The following is a 15,043-nucleotide window of genomic DNA, read 5'->3' as shown; positions in this document are numbered from 1 at the left end:
CCCCCCTTCTCTTTGGCCCCCCCCTTCTCTTTGGCTCCCCCCCTTCTCTTTGGCTCCCCCCCTTCTCTTTGGCTCCCCCCCTTCTCTTTGGCTCCCCCCCCTTCTCTTTGGCTCCCCCCCCTTCTCTTTGGCTCCCCCCCCTTCTCTTTGGCTCTTCCCTTTCTCTTTGGCTCTCCCCCCTTCTCTTTGGCTCCCCCCCTTCTCTTTGGCTCCCCCCCTTCTCTTTGGCTCCCCCCCTTCTCTTTGGCTCCCCCCCTCCCTTCTCTTTGGCTCCCCCCCTTCTCTTTGGCTCCCCCCCTTCTCTTTGGCTCCCCCCCTTCTCTTTGGCTCCCCCCCTCCCTTCTCTTTGGCTCCCCCCCTCCCTTCTCTTTGGCTCCCCCCCTCCCTTCTCTTTGGCTCCCCCCCTCCCTTCTCTTTGGCTCCCCCCCTCCCTTCTCTTTGGCTCCCCCCCTCCCTTCTCTTTGGCTCCCCCCCTCCCTTCTCTTTGGCTCCCCCCCTCCCTTCTCTTTGGCTCCCCCCCTCCCTTCTCTTTGGCTCCCCCCCTTCTCTTTGGCTCCCCCCCTTCTCTTTGGCTCCCCCCCCTTCTCTTTGGCTCCCCCCCTTCTCTTTGGCTCCCCCCCTTCTCTTTGGCTCCCCCCCCTTCTCTTTGGCTCCCCCCCTTCTCTTTGGCTCCCCCCCTTCTCTTTGGCTCCCCCCCTTCTCTTTGGCTCCTCCCCCTTCTCTTTGGCTCGCGACGCCCGGCCACGCCCCCATCGCAACGCTCCCGTCGGCCACAAACAGCTGTTGAGTAGCTTACCTCGCGCTCCCCAGACCTCACAGCTGTTTGTGTACCTCGCGCTCCCTATCTCAAGGCCAAGTGTTTGTCTCTACTGCGCATGACGGCTTCAAACAAACACTTGGCCTTTTATAATATAGGATGTGCGTGTGTATACAAGTGCAGATGTGTATATATGTTTTTGTGTATAGTAGGAGTGTGTATGCACGTTTGTGTGTTTATATCTGTATGTGCGTGTGTATGTAAGTGCAGATGTGTATATATGTTTTTGTGTATAGGAGGAGTGTGTATGCACGTTTGTGTGTTTATATCTGTATGTGCGTGTGTATGTGAGTGCAGATGTGTATATATGTTTTTGTGTATAGAAGGAGTTCGTATGCACGTTTGTGTGTTTATATCTGTATGTCCGTGTGTATGTGAGTGCAGAGGTGTATATATGTTTTTGTGTATAGGAGGAGTGTGTATGCACGTTTGTGTGTTTATGTCTGTATGTGCGTGTGTATATAAGTGCAGATGTGTATATATGTTTTTGTGTATAGGAGGAGTGTGTATGCACGTTTGTGTGTTTATATCTGTATCTGCGTGTGTATGTAAGTGCAGATGTGTATATATGTTTTTGTGTATAGGAGGAGTGTGTATGCACGTTTGTGTGTTTATATCTGTATCTGCGTGTGTATATAAGTGCAGATGTGTATATATGTTTTTGTGTATAGGAGGAGTGTGTATGCACGTTTGTGTGTTTATATCTGTATGTGCGTGTGTATGTGAGTGCAAGGGTGTATATATGTTTTTGTGTATAGGAGGAGTGTGTATGCACGTTTGTGTGTTTATATCTGTATGTGCGTGTGTATGTAAGTGCAGATGTGTATATATGTTTTTGTTTATAAGAGTGTGTATGCACGTTTGTGTGTTTATGTCTGTATGTGCGTGTGTATATAAGTGCAGATGTGTATATATGTTTTTGTGTATAGGAGGAGTGTGTATGCACGTTTGTGTGTTTATATCTGTATCTGCGTGTGTATATAAGTGCAGATGTGTATATATGTTTTTGTGTATAGGAGGAGTGTGTATGCACGTTTGTGTGTTTATATCTGTATGTGCGTGTGTATGTGAGTGCAGAGGTATATATATGTTTTTGTGTATAGGAGGAGTGTGTATGCACGTTTGTGTGTTTATATCTGTATGTGCGTGTGTATGTGAGTGCAGAGGTGTATATATGTTTTTGTGTATAGGAGGAGTGTGTATGCACGTTTGTGTGTTTATATCTGTATGTAAGTGTGTATGTAAGTGCAGATGTGTATATATGTTTTTGTGTATAGGAGGAGTGTGTATGCACGTTTGTGTGTTTATATCTGTATGTACGTGTGTATGTAAGTGCAGATGTGTATATATGTTTTTGTGTATAGGAGGAGTGTGTATGCACGTTTGTGTTTTTATATCTGTATGTGCGTGTGTATGTGAGTGCAGAGGTATATATATGTTTTTGTGTATAGGAGGAGTGTGTATGCACGTTTGTGTGTTTATATCTGTATGTGCGTGTGTATGTGAGTGCAGAGGTATATATATGTTTTTGTGTATAGGAGGAGTGTGTATGCACGTTTGTGTGTTTATATCTGTATGTGCGTGTGTATGTGAGTGCAGAGGTGTATATATGTTTTTGTGTATAGGAGGAGTGTGTATGCACATTTGTGTATTTATATCTGTATGTGAGTGTGTATGTGAGTGCAGAGGTGTATATATGTTTTTGTGTATAGGAGGAGTGTGTATGCACGTTTGTGTGTTTATATCTGTATGTGCATGTGTATACAAGTGCAGATGTGTATATATGTTTTTGTGTATAGGAGGAGTGTGTATGCACGTTTGTGTGTTTATATCTGTATGTGCGTGTGTATGTTAGTGCAGATGTGTATATATGTTTTTGTTTATAAGAGTGTGTATGCACGTTTGTGTGTTTATGTCTGTATGTGCGTGTGTATATAAGTGCAGATGTGTATATATGTTTTGTGTATAGGAGGAGTGTGTATGCACGTTTGTGTGTTTATATCTGTATGTACGTGTGTATGTAAGTGCAGATGTGTATATATGTTTTTGTGTATAGGAGGAGTGTGTATGCACGTTTGTGTTTTTATATCTGTATGTGCGTGTGTATGTGAGTGCAGAGGTGTATATATGTTTTTGTGTATAGGAGGAGTGTGTATGCACGTTTGTGTGTTTATATCTGTATGTGCATGTGTATACAAGTGCAGATGTGTATATATGTTTTTGTGTATAGGAGGAGTGTGTATGCACGTTTGTGTGTTTATATCTGTATGTGCGTGTGTATGTTAGTGCAGATGTGTATATATGTTTTTGTTTATAAGAGTGTGTATGCACGTTTGTGTGTTTATGTCTGTATGTGCGTGTGTATATAAGTGCAGATGTGTATATATGTTTTGTGTATAGGAGGAGTGTGTATGCACGTTTGTGTGTTTATATCTGTATGTGCGTGTGTATATAAGTGCAGATGTGTATATATGTTTTTGTGTATAGGAGGAGTGTGTATGCACGTTTGTGTGTTTATATCTGTATGTGCGTGTGTATGTGAGTGCAGAGGTATATATATGTTTTTGTGTATAGGAGGAGTGTGTATGCACGTTTGTGTGTTTATATCTGTATGTGTGTGTGTATGTGAGTGCAGAGGTATATATATATGTTTTTGTGTATAGGAGGAGTGTGTATGCACGTTTGTGTGTTTATATCTGTATGTGCGTGTGTATGTGAGTGCAGATGTGTATATATGTTTTTGTGTATAGGAGGAGTGTGTATGCACGTTTGTGTGTTTATATCTGTATGTGCGTGTGTATGTGAGTGCAGAGGTGTATATATGTTTTTGTGTATAGGAGGAGTGTGTATGCACGTTTGTGAATTTATATCTGTATGTGTGTGTGTATGTTAGTGCAGAGGTGTATATATGTTTTTGTGTATAGGAGGAGTGTGTATGCACGTTTGTGTGTTTATATCTGTATGTGCATGTGTATACAAGTGCAGATGTGTATATATGTTTTTGTGTATAGGAGGAGTGTGTATGCACGTTTGTGTGTTTATATCTGTATGTGCGTGTGTATGTGAGTGCAGAGGTGTATATATGTTTTTGTGTATAGGAGGAGTGTGTATGCACGTTTGTGTGTTTATATCTGTATGTAAGTGTGTATGTAAGTGCAGATGTGTATATATGTTTTTGTGTATAGGAGGAGTGTGTATGCACGTTTGTGTGTTTATATCTGTATGTGAGTGTGTATGTGAGTGCAGATGTGTATATATGTTTTTGTGTATAGGAGGAGTGTGTATGCACGTTTGTGTGTTTATATCTGTATGTGCGTGTGTATGTGAGTGCAGAGGTGTATATATGTTTTTGTGTATAGGAGGAGTGTGTATGCACATTTGTGTATTTATATCTGTATGTGAGTGTGTATGTGAGTGCAGAGGTGTATATATGTTTTTGTGTATAGGAGGAGTGTGTATGCACGTTTGTGTGTTTATATCTGTATGTGCATGTGTATACAAGTGCAGATGTGTATATATGTTTTTGTGTATAGGAGGAGTGTGTATGCACGTTTGTGTGTTTATATCTGTATGTGCGTGTGTATGTTAGTGCAGATGTGTATATATGTTTTTGTTTATAAGAGTGTGTATGCACGTTTGTGTGTTTATGTCTGTATGTGCGTGTGTATATAAGTGCAGATGTGTATATATGTTTTGTGTATAGGAGGAGTGTGTATGCACGTTTGTGTGTTTATATCTGTATGTACGTGTGTATGTAAGTGCAGATGTGTATATATGTTTTTGTGTATAGGAGGAGTGTGTATGCACGTTTGTGTTTTTATATCTGTATGTGCGTGTGTATGTGAGTGCAGAGGTGTATATATGTTTTTGTGTATAGGAGGAGTGTGTATGCACGTTTGTGTGTTTATATCTGTATGTGCATGTGTATACAAGTGCAGATGTGTATATATGTTTTTGTGTATAGGAGGAGTGTGTATGCACGTTTGTGTGTTTATATCTGTATGTGCGTGTGTATATAAGTGCAGATGTGTATATATGTTTTTGTGTATAGGAGGAGTGTGTATGCACGTTTGTGTGTTTATATCTGTATGTGCGTGTGTATGTGAGTGCAGATGTGTATATATGTTTTTGTGTATAGGAGGAGTGTGTATGCACGTTTGTGTGTTTATATCTGTATGTGCGTGTGTATGTTAGTGCAGATGTGTATATATGTTTTTGTTTATAAGAGTGTGTATGCACGTTTGTGTGTTTATGTCTGTATGTGCGTGTGTATATAAGTGCAGATGTGTATATATGTTTTGTGTATAGGAGGAGTGTGTATGCACGTTTGTGTGTTTATATCTGTATGTGCGTGTGTATATAAGTGCAGATGTGTATATATGTTTTTGTGTATAGGAGGAGTGTGTATGCACGTTTGTGTGTTTATATCTGTATGTGCGTGTGTATGTGAGTGCAGAGGTATATATATGTTTTTGTGTATAGGAGGAGTGTGTATGCACGTTTGTGTGTTTATATCTGTATGTGTGTGTGTATGTGAGTGCAGAGGTATATATATGTTTTTGTGTATAGGAGGAGTGTGTATGCACGTTTGTGTGTTTATATCTGTATGTGCGTGTGTATGTGAGTGCAGAGGTGTATATATGTTTTTGTGTATAGGAGGAGTGTGTATGCACGTTTGTGAATTTATATCTGTATGTGTGTGTGTATGTTAGTGCAGAGGTGTATATATGTTTTTGTGTATAGGAGGAGTGTGTATGCACGTTTGTGTGTTTATATCTGTATGTGCATGTGTATACAAGTGCAGATGTGTATATATGTTTTTGTGTATAGGAGGAGTGTGTATGCACGTTTGTGTGTTTATATCTGTATGTGCGTGTGTATGTGAGTGCAGAGGTGTATATATGTTTTTGTGTATAGGAGGAGTGTGTATGCACGTTTGTGTGTTTATATCTGTATGTAAGTGTGTATGTAAGTGCAGATGTGTATATATGTTTTTGTGTATAGGAGGAGTGTGTATGCACGTTTGTGTGTTTATATCTGTATGTACGTGTGTATGTAAGTGCAGATGTGTATATATGTTTTTGTGTATAGGAGGAGTGTGTATGCACGTTTGTGTTTTTATATCTGTATGTGCGTGTGTATGTGAGTGCAGAGGTATATATGTTTTTGTTTATAAGAGTGTGTATGCACGTTTGTGTGTTTATGTCTGTATGTGCGTGTGTATATAAGTGCAGATGTGTATATATGTTTTGTGTATAGGAGGAGTGTGTATGCACGTTTGTGTGTTTATATCTGTCTGTGCGTGTGTATGTGAGTGCAGAGGTATATATATGTTTTTGTGTATAGGAGGAGTGTGTATGCACGTTTGTGTGTTTATATCTGTATGTGCGTGTGTATGTGAGTGCAGAGGTATATATATGTTTTTGTGTATAGGAGGAGTGTGTATGCACGTTTGTGTGTTTATATCTGTATGTGCGTGTGTATGTGAGTGCAGAGGTGTATATATGTTTTTTGTGTATAGGAGGAGTGTGTATGCACGTTTGTGTGTTTATATCTGTATGTGCGTGTGTATACAAGTGCAGATGTGTATATATGTTTTTGTGTATAGGAGGAGTGTGTATGCACATTTGTGTATTTATATCTGTATGTGAGTGTGTATGTGAGTGCAGAGGTGTATATATGTTTTTGTGTATAGGAGGAGTGTGTATGCACGTTTGTGTGTTTATATCTGTATGTGCATGTGTATACAAGTGCAGATGTGTATATATGTTTTTGTGTATAGGAGGAGTGTGTATGCACGTTTGTGTGTTTATATCTGTATGTGCGTGTGTATGTTAGTGCAGATGTGTATATATGTTTTTGTTTATAAGAGTGTGTATGCACGTTTGTGTGTTTATGTCTGTATGTGCGTGTGTATATAAGTGCAGATGTGTATATATGTTTTTGTGTATAGGAGGAGTGTGTATGCACGTTTGTGTGTTTATATCTGTATGTACGTGTGTATGTAAGTGCAGATGTGTATATATGTTTTTGTGTATAGGAGGAGTGTGTATGCACGTTTGTGTTTTTATATCTGTATGTGCGTGTGTATGTGAGTGCAGAGGTGTATATATGTTTTTGTGTATAGGAGGAGTGTGTATGCACATTTGTGTATTTATATCTGTATGTGAGTGTGTATGTGAGTGCAGAGGTGTATATATGTTTTTGTGTATAGGAGGAGTGTGTATGCACGTTTGTGTGTTTATATCTGTATGTGCATGTGTATACAAGTGCAGATGTGTATATATGTTTTTGTGTATAGGAGGAGTGTGTATGCACGTTTGTGTGTTTATATCTGTATGTGCGTGTGTATGTTAGTGCAGATGTGTATATATGTTTTTGTTTATAAGAGTGTGTATGCACGTTTGTGTGTTTATGTCTGTATGTGCGTGTGTATATAAGTGCAGATGTGTATATATGTTTTGTGTATAGGAGGAGTGTGTATGCACGTTTGTGTGTTTATATCTGTATGTGCGTGTGTATATAAGTGCAGATGTGTATATATGTTTTTGTGTATAGGAGGAGTGTGTATGCACGTTTGTGTGTTTATATCTGTATGTGCGTGTGTATGTGAGTGCAGAGGTATATATATGTTTTTTGTGTATAGGAGGAGTGTGTATGCACGTTTGTGTGTTTATATCTGTATGTGCGTGTGTATGTGAGTGCAGAGGTATATATATATGTTTTTGTGTATAGGAGGAGTGTGTATGCACGTTTGTGTGTTTATATCTGTATGTGCGTGTGCATGTGAGTGCAGGGGTGTATATATGTTTTTTGTGTATAGGAGGAGTGTGTATGCACGTTTGTGTGTTTATATCTGTATGTGCGTGTGTATGTGAGTGCAGATGTGTATATATGTTTTTGTGTATAGGAGGAGTGTGTATGCACGTTTGTGTGTTTATATCTGTATGTGCGTGTGTATGTGAGTGCAGAGGTATATATATGTTTTTGTGTATAGGAGGAGTGTGTATGCACGTTTGTGTGTTTATATCTGTATGTGTGTGTGTGTATGTGAGTGCAGATGATGATGTGTATATATGTTTTGTGTATAGTAGGAGTGTGTATGCACGTTTGTGTGTTTATATCTGTATGTGCGTGTGTATGTGAGTGCAGATGTGTATATATGTTTTGTGTATAGTAGGAGTGTGTATGCACGTTTGTGTGTTTATATCTGTATGTGCGTGTGTATATAAGTGCAGATGTGTATATATGTTTTTGTTTATAAGAGTGTGTATGCACGTTTGTGTGTTTATATCTGTATGTGCGTGTGTATGTGAGTGCAGAGGTATATATATATGTTTTTGTGTATAGGAGGAGTGTGTATGCACGTTTATGTGTTTATATCTGTATGTGTGTGTGTATGTGAGTGCAGATGATGATGTGTATATATGTTTTTGTGTATAGTAGGAGTGTGTATGCACGTTTGTGTGTTTATATCTGTATGTGCGTGTGTATGTGAGTGCAGATGTGTATATATGTTTTTGTGTATAGGAGGAGTTTGTATGCACGTTTGTGTGTTTATATCTGTATGTGCGTGTGTATATAAGTGCAGATGTGTATATATGTTTTTGTGTATAGGAGGAGTGTGTATGCACATTTGTGTGTTTATATCTGTATGTGCGTGTGTATGTGAGTGCAGAGGTGAATATATGTTTTTTGTGTATAGGAGGAGTGTGCATGCACGTTTGTGTGTTTATATCTGTATGTGCGTGTGTATGTGAGTGCAGAGGTGTATATATGTTTTTGTGTATAGGAGGAGTGTGTATGCACATTTGTGTATTTATATCTGTATGTGAGTGTGTATGTGAGTGCAGAGGGTGTATATATGTTTTTGTGTATAGGAGGAGTGTGTATGCACGTTTGTGTGTTTATATCTGTATGTGCATGTGTATACAAGTGCAGATGTGTATATATGTTTTTGTGTATAGGAGGAGTGTGTATGCACGTTTGTGTGTTTATATCTGTATGTGCGTGTGTATGTGAGTGCAGGGGTGTATATATGTTTTTTGTGTATAGGAGGAGTGTGTATGCACGTTTGTGTGTTTATATCTGTATGTGCGTGTGTATGTTAGTGCAGATGTGTATATATGTTTTTGTTTATAAGAGTGTGTATGCACGTTTGTGTGTTTATGTCTGTATGTGCGTGTGTATATAAGTGCAGATGTGTATATATGTTTTTGTGTATAGGAGGAGTGTGTATGCACGTTTGTGTGTTTATATCTGTATGTGCGTGTGTATATAAGTGCAGATGTGTATATATGTTTTTGTGTATAGGAGGAGTGTGTATGCACGTTTGTGTGTTTATATCTGTATGTGCGTGTGTATGTGAGTGCAGAGGTATATATATGTTTTTTGTGTATAGGAGGAGTGTGTATGCACGTTTGTGTGTTTTATATCTGTATGTGCGTGTGTATGTGAGTGCAGAGGTATATATATATGTTTTTGTGTATAGGAGGAGTGTGTATGCACGTTTGTGTGTTTATATCTGTATCTGCGTGTGTATATAAGTGCAGATGTGTATATATGTTTTTGTGTATAGTAGGAGTGTGTATGCACGTTTGTGTGTTTATATCTGTATGTGCGTGTGCATGTGAGTGCAGGGGTGTATATATGTTTTTGTGTATAGGAGGAGTGTGTATGCACGTTTGTGTGTTTATATCTGTATGTGCGTGTGTATGTGAGTGCAGATGGTGTATAATATGTTTTTGTGTATAGGAGGAGTGTGGTATGCACTTTTGTGTGTTTATATCTGTATGTGCGGTGTATGTGAGTGCAGAGGGTATAGTATATGTTTTGTGTATAGGAGGAGTGTGGTATGCACGTTGTGTGTTTATTTCTGTAGGTGAGTGTGTATGTAGAGTGCAGATGATGATGTGTATATATGTTTTGTGTATAGTAGGAGTGTGTATGCACGTTTGTGTGTTTATATCTGTATGTTGCGTGTGTATGTGAGTGCAGATGTGTATATATGTTTTGTGTATAGTAGTGAGTTTATGCACGTTTTGTGTGTTTATATCTGTATGTGCGTGTGTAGTTAAGTGCAGGATGTGGTATATATGTTTTTTGTGTATAGTAGGAGTGTGTATGCACGTTTGTGTGTTTATATCTGTATGGTGCGTGTGTATGTGGAGTGCAGATGTGTATATATTTTTGTGTATAGTAGGAGTGTGTATGCACGTTTGTGTGTTTATGTCTGTATGTGCGTGTGTATATAAGTGCAGATGTGTATATATGTTTTTTGTGTATAGGAGGAGTGTGTATGCACGTTTGTGTGTTTATATCTGTATGTGCGTGTGTATGTAAGTGCAGATGTGTATATATGTTTTTGTGTATAGGAGGAGTGTGTATGCACGTTTGTGTGTTTATATCTGTATCTGCGTGTGTATATAAGTGCAGATGTGTATATATGTTTTTGTGTATAGGAGGAGTGTGTATGCACGTTTGTGTGTTTATATCTGTATGTGCGTGTGTATGTGAGTGCAGGGGTGTATATATGTTTTTGTGTATAGGAGGAGTGTGTATGCACGTTTGTGTGTTTATATCTGTATGTGCGTGTGTATGTAAGTGCAGATGTGTATATATGTTTTTGTTTATAAGAGTGTGTATGCACGTTTGTGTGTTTATGTCTGTATGTGCGTGTGTATATAAGTGCAGATGTGTATATATGTTTTTGTGTATAGGAGGAGTGTGTATGCACGTTTGTGTGTTTATATCTGTATCTGCGTGTGTATATAAGTGCAGATGTGTATATATGTTTTTGTGTATAGGAGGAGTGTGTATGCACGTTTGTGTGTTTATATCTGTATGTGCGTGTGTATGTGAGTGCAGAGGTATATATATGTTTTTTGTGTATAGGAGGAGTGTGTATGCACGTTTGTGTGTTTATATCTGTATGTGCGTGTGTATGTGAGTGCAGAGGTGTATATATGTTTTTGTGTATAGGAGGAGTGTGTATGCACGTTTGTGTGTTTATATCTGTATGTAAGTGTGTATGTAAGTGCAGATGTGTATATATGTTTTTGTGTATAGGAGGAGTGTGTATGCACGTTTGTGTGTTTATATCTGTATGTACGTGTGTATGTAAGTGCAGATGTGTATATATGTTTTTGTGTATAGGAGGAGTGTGTATGCACGTTTGTGTTTTTATATCTGTATGTGCGTGTGTATGTGAGTGCAGAGGTATATATATGTTTTTGTGTATAGGAGGAGTGTGTATGCACGTTTGTGTGTTTATATCTGTATGTGCGTGTGTATGTGAGTGCAGAGGTATATATATGTTTTTTGTGTATAGGAGGAGTGTGTATGCACGTTTGTGTGTTTATATCTGTATGTGCGTGTGTATGTGAGTGCAGAGGTGTATATATGTTTTTGTGTATAGGAGGAGTGTGTATGCACGTTTGTGTATTTATATCTGTATGTGAGTGTGTATGTGAGTGCAGAGGTGTATATATGTTTTTGTGTATAGGAGGAGTGTGTATGCACGTTTGTGTGTTTATATCTGTATGTGCATGTGTATACAAGTGCAGATGTGTATATATGTTTTTGTGTATAGGAGGAGTGTGTATGCACGTTTGTGTGTTTATATCTGTATGTGCGTGTGTATGTTAGTGCAGATGTGTATATATGTTTTTGTTTATAGGAGGAGTGTGTATGCACGTTTGTGTGTTTATGTCTGTATGTGCGTGTGTATATAAGTGCAGATGTGTATATATGTTTTGTGTATAGGAGGAGTGTGTATGCACGTTTGTGTGTTTATATCTGTCTGTGCGTGTGTATGTAAGTGCAGATGTGTATATATGTTTTTGTGTATAGGAGGAGTGTGTATGCACGTTTGTGTTTTTATATCTGTATGTGCGTGTGTATGTGAGTGCAGAGGTGTATATATGTTTTTGTGTATAGGAGGAGTGTGTATGCACGTTTGTGTGTTTATATCTGTATGTGCATGTGTATACAAGTGCAGATGTGTATATATGTTTTTGTGTATAGGAGGAGTGTGTATGCACGTTTGTGTGTTTATATCTGTATGTGCGTGTGTATGTTAGTGCAGATGTGTATATATGTTTTTGTTTATAAGAGTGTGTATGCACGTTTGTGTGTTTATGTCTGTATGTGCGTGTGTATATAAGTGCAGATGTGTATATATGTTTTGTGTATAGGAGGAGTGTGTATGCACGTTTGTGTGTTTATATCTGTATGTGCGTGTGTATATAAGTGCAGATGTGTATATATGTTTTTGTGTATAGGAGGAGTGTGTATGCACGTTTGTGTGTTTATATCTGTATGTGCGTGTGTATGTGAGTGCAGAGGTATATATATGTTTTTGTGTATAGGAGGAGTGTGTATGCACGTTTGTGTGTTTATATCTGTATGTGTGTGTGTATGTGAGTGCAGAGGTATATATATATGTTTTTGTGTATAGGAGGAGTGTGTATGCACGTTTGTGTGTTTATATCTGTATGTGCGTGTGTATGTGAGTGCAGATGTGTATATATGTTTTTGTGTATAGGAGGAGTGTGTATGCACGTTTGTGTGTTTATATCTGTATGTGCGTGTGTATGTGAGTGCAGAGGTGTATATATGTTTTTGTGTATAGGAGGAGTGTGTATGCACGTTTGTGAATTTATATCTGTATGTGTGTGTGTATGTTAGTGCAGAGGTGTATATATGTTTTTGTGTATAGGAGGAGTGTGTATGCACGTTTGTGTGTTTATATCTGTATGTGCATGTGTATACAAGTGCAGATGTGTATATATGTTTTTGTGTATAGGAGGAGTGTGTATGCACGTTTGTGTGTTTATATCTGTATGTGCGTGTGTATGTGAGTGCAGAGGTGTATATATGTTTTTGTGTATAGGAGGAGTGTGTATGCACGTTTGTGTGTTTATATCTGTATGTAAGTGTGTATGTAAGTGCAGATGTGTATATATGTTTTTGTGTATAGGAGGAGTGTGTATGCACGTTTGTGTGTTTATATCTGTATGTGAGTGTGTATGTGAGTGCAGATGTGTATATATGTTTTTGTGTATAGGAGGAGTGTGTATGCACGTTTGTGTGTTTATATCTGTATGTGCGTGTGTATGTGAGTGCAGAGGTGTATATATGTTTTTGTGTATAGGAGGAGTGTGTATGCACATTTGTGTATTTATATCTGTATGTGAGTGTGTATGTGAGTGCAGAGGTGTATATATGTTTTTGTGTATAGGAGGAGTGTGTATGCACGTTTGTGTGTTTATATCTGTATGTGCATGTGTATACAAGTGCAGATGTGTATATATGTTTTTGTGTATAGGAGGAGTGTGTATGCACGTTTGTGTGTTTATATCTGTATGTGCGTGTGTATGTTAGTGCAGATGTGTATATATGTTTTTGTTTATAAGAGTGTGTATGCACGTTTGTGTGTTTATGTCTGTATGTGCGTGTGTATATAAGTGCAGATGTGTATATATGTTTTGTGTATAGGAGGAGTGTGTATGCACGTTTGTGTGTTTATATCTGTATGTACGTGTGTATGTAAGTGCAGATGTGTATATATGTTTTTGTGTATAGGAGGAGTGTGTATGCACGTTTGTGTGTTTATATCTGTATGTGCGTGTGTATGTGAGTGCAGAGGTGTATATATGTTTTTGTGTATAGGAGGAGTGTGTATGCACGTTTGTGTGTTTATATCTGTATGTGCATGTGTATACAAGTGCAGATGTGTATATATGTTTTTGTGTATAGGAGGAGTGTGTATGCACGTTTGTGTGTTTATATCTGTATGTGCGTGTGTATGTTAGTGCAGATGTGTATATATGTTTTTGTGTATAAGAGTGTGTATGCACGTTTGTGTGTTTATATCTGTATGTGCGTGTGTATATAAGTGCAGATGTGTATATATGTTTTGTGTATAGGAGGAGTGTGTATGCACGTTTGTGTGTTTATATCTGTATGTGCGTGTGTATGTGAGTGCAGATGTGTATATATGTTTTTGTGTATAGGAGGAGTGTGTATGCACGTTTGTGTGTTTATATCTGTATGTGCGTGTGTATGTGAGTGCAAGGGTGTATATATGTTTTTGTGTATAGGAGGAGTGTGTATGCACGTTTGTGTGTTTATATCTGTATGTGTGTGTGTATGTGAGTGCAGAGGTATATATATGTTTTTTGTGTATAGGAGGAGTGTGTATGCACGTTTGTGTGTTTATATCTGTATGTGCGTGTGTATGTGAGTGCAGAGGTGTATATATGTTTTTGTGTATAGGAGGAGTGTGTATGCACGTTTGTGAATTTATATCTGTATGTGTGTGTGTATGTTAGTGCAGAGGTGTATATATGTTTTTGTGTATAGGAGGAGTGTGTATGCACGTTTGTGTGTTTATATCTGTATGTGCATGTGTATACAAGTGCAGATGTGTATATATGTTTTTGTGTATAGGAGGAGTGTGTATGCACGTTTGTGTGTTTATATCTGTATGTGCGTGTGTATGTGAGTGCAGAGGTGTATATATGTTTTTGTGTATAGGAGGAGTGTGTATGCACGTTTGTGTGTTTATATCTGTATGTAAGTGTGTATGTAAGTGCAGATGTGTATATATGTTTTTGTGTATAGGAGGAGTGTGTATGCACGTTTGTGTGTTTATATCTGTATGTACGTGTGTATGTAAGTGCAGATGTGTATATATGTTTTTGTGTATAGGAGGAGTGTGTATGCACGTTTGTGTTTTTATATCTGTATGTGCGTGTGTATGTGAGTGCAGAGGTATATATGTTTTTGTTTATAAGAGTGTGTATGCACGTTTGTGTGTTTATGTCTGTATGTGCGTGTGTATATAAGTGCAGATGTGTATATATGTTTTGTGTATAGGAGGAGTGTGTATGCACGTTTGTGTGTTTATATCTGTCTGTGCGTGTGTATGTGAGTGCAGAGGTATATATATGTTTTTGTGTATAGGAGGAGTGTGTATGCACGTTTGTGTGTTTATATCTGTATGTGCGTGTGTATGTGAGTGCAGAGGTATATATATGTTTTTGTGTATAGGAGGAGTGTGTATGCACGTTTGTGTGTTTATATCTGTATGTGCGTGTGTATGTGAGTGCAGAGGTGTATATATGTTTTTGTGTATAGGAGGAGTGTGTATGCACGTTTGTGTGTTTATATCTGTATGTGCGTGTGTATACAAGTGCAGATGTGTATATATGTTTTTGTGTA

The sequence above is a fragment of the Bombina bombina genome, chromosome 11 (assembly GCF_027579735.1).
Source record: "Bombina bombina isolate aBomBom1 chromosome 11, aBomBom1.pri, whole genome shotgun sequence".
Classification (NCBI taxonomy): Eukaryota; Metazoa; Chordata; class Amphibia; order Anura; family Bombinatoridae; genus Bombina; species Bombina bombina.
Note: the sequence above shows the minus strand (reverse complement) of the source record.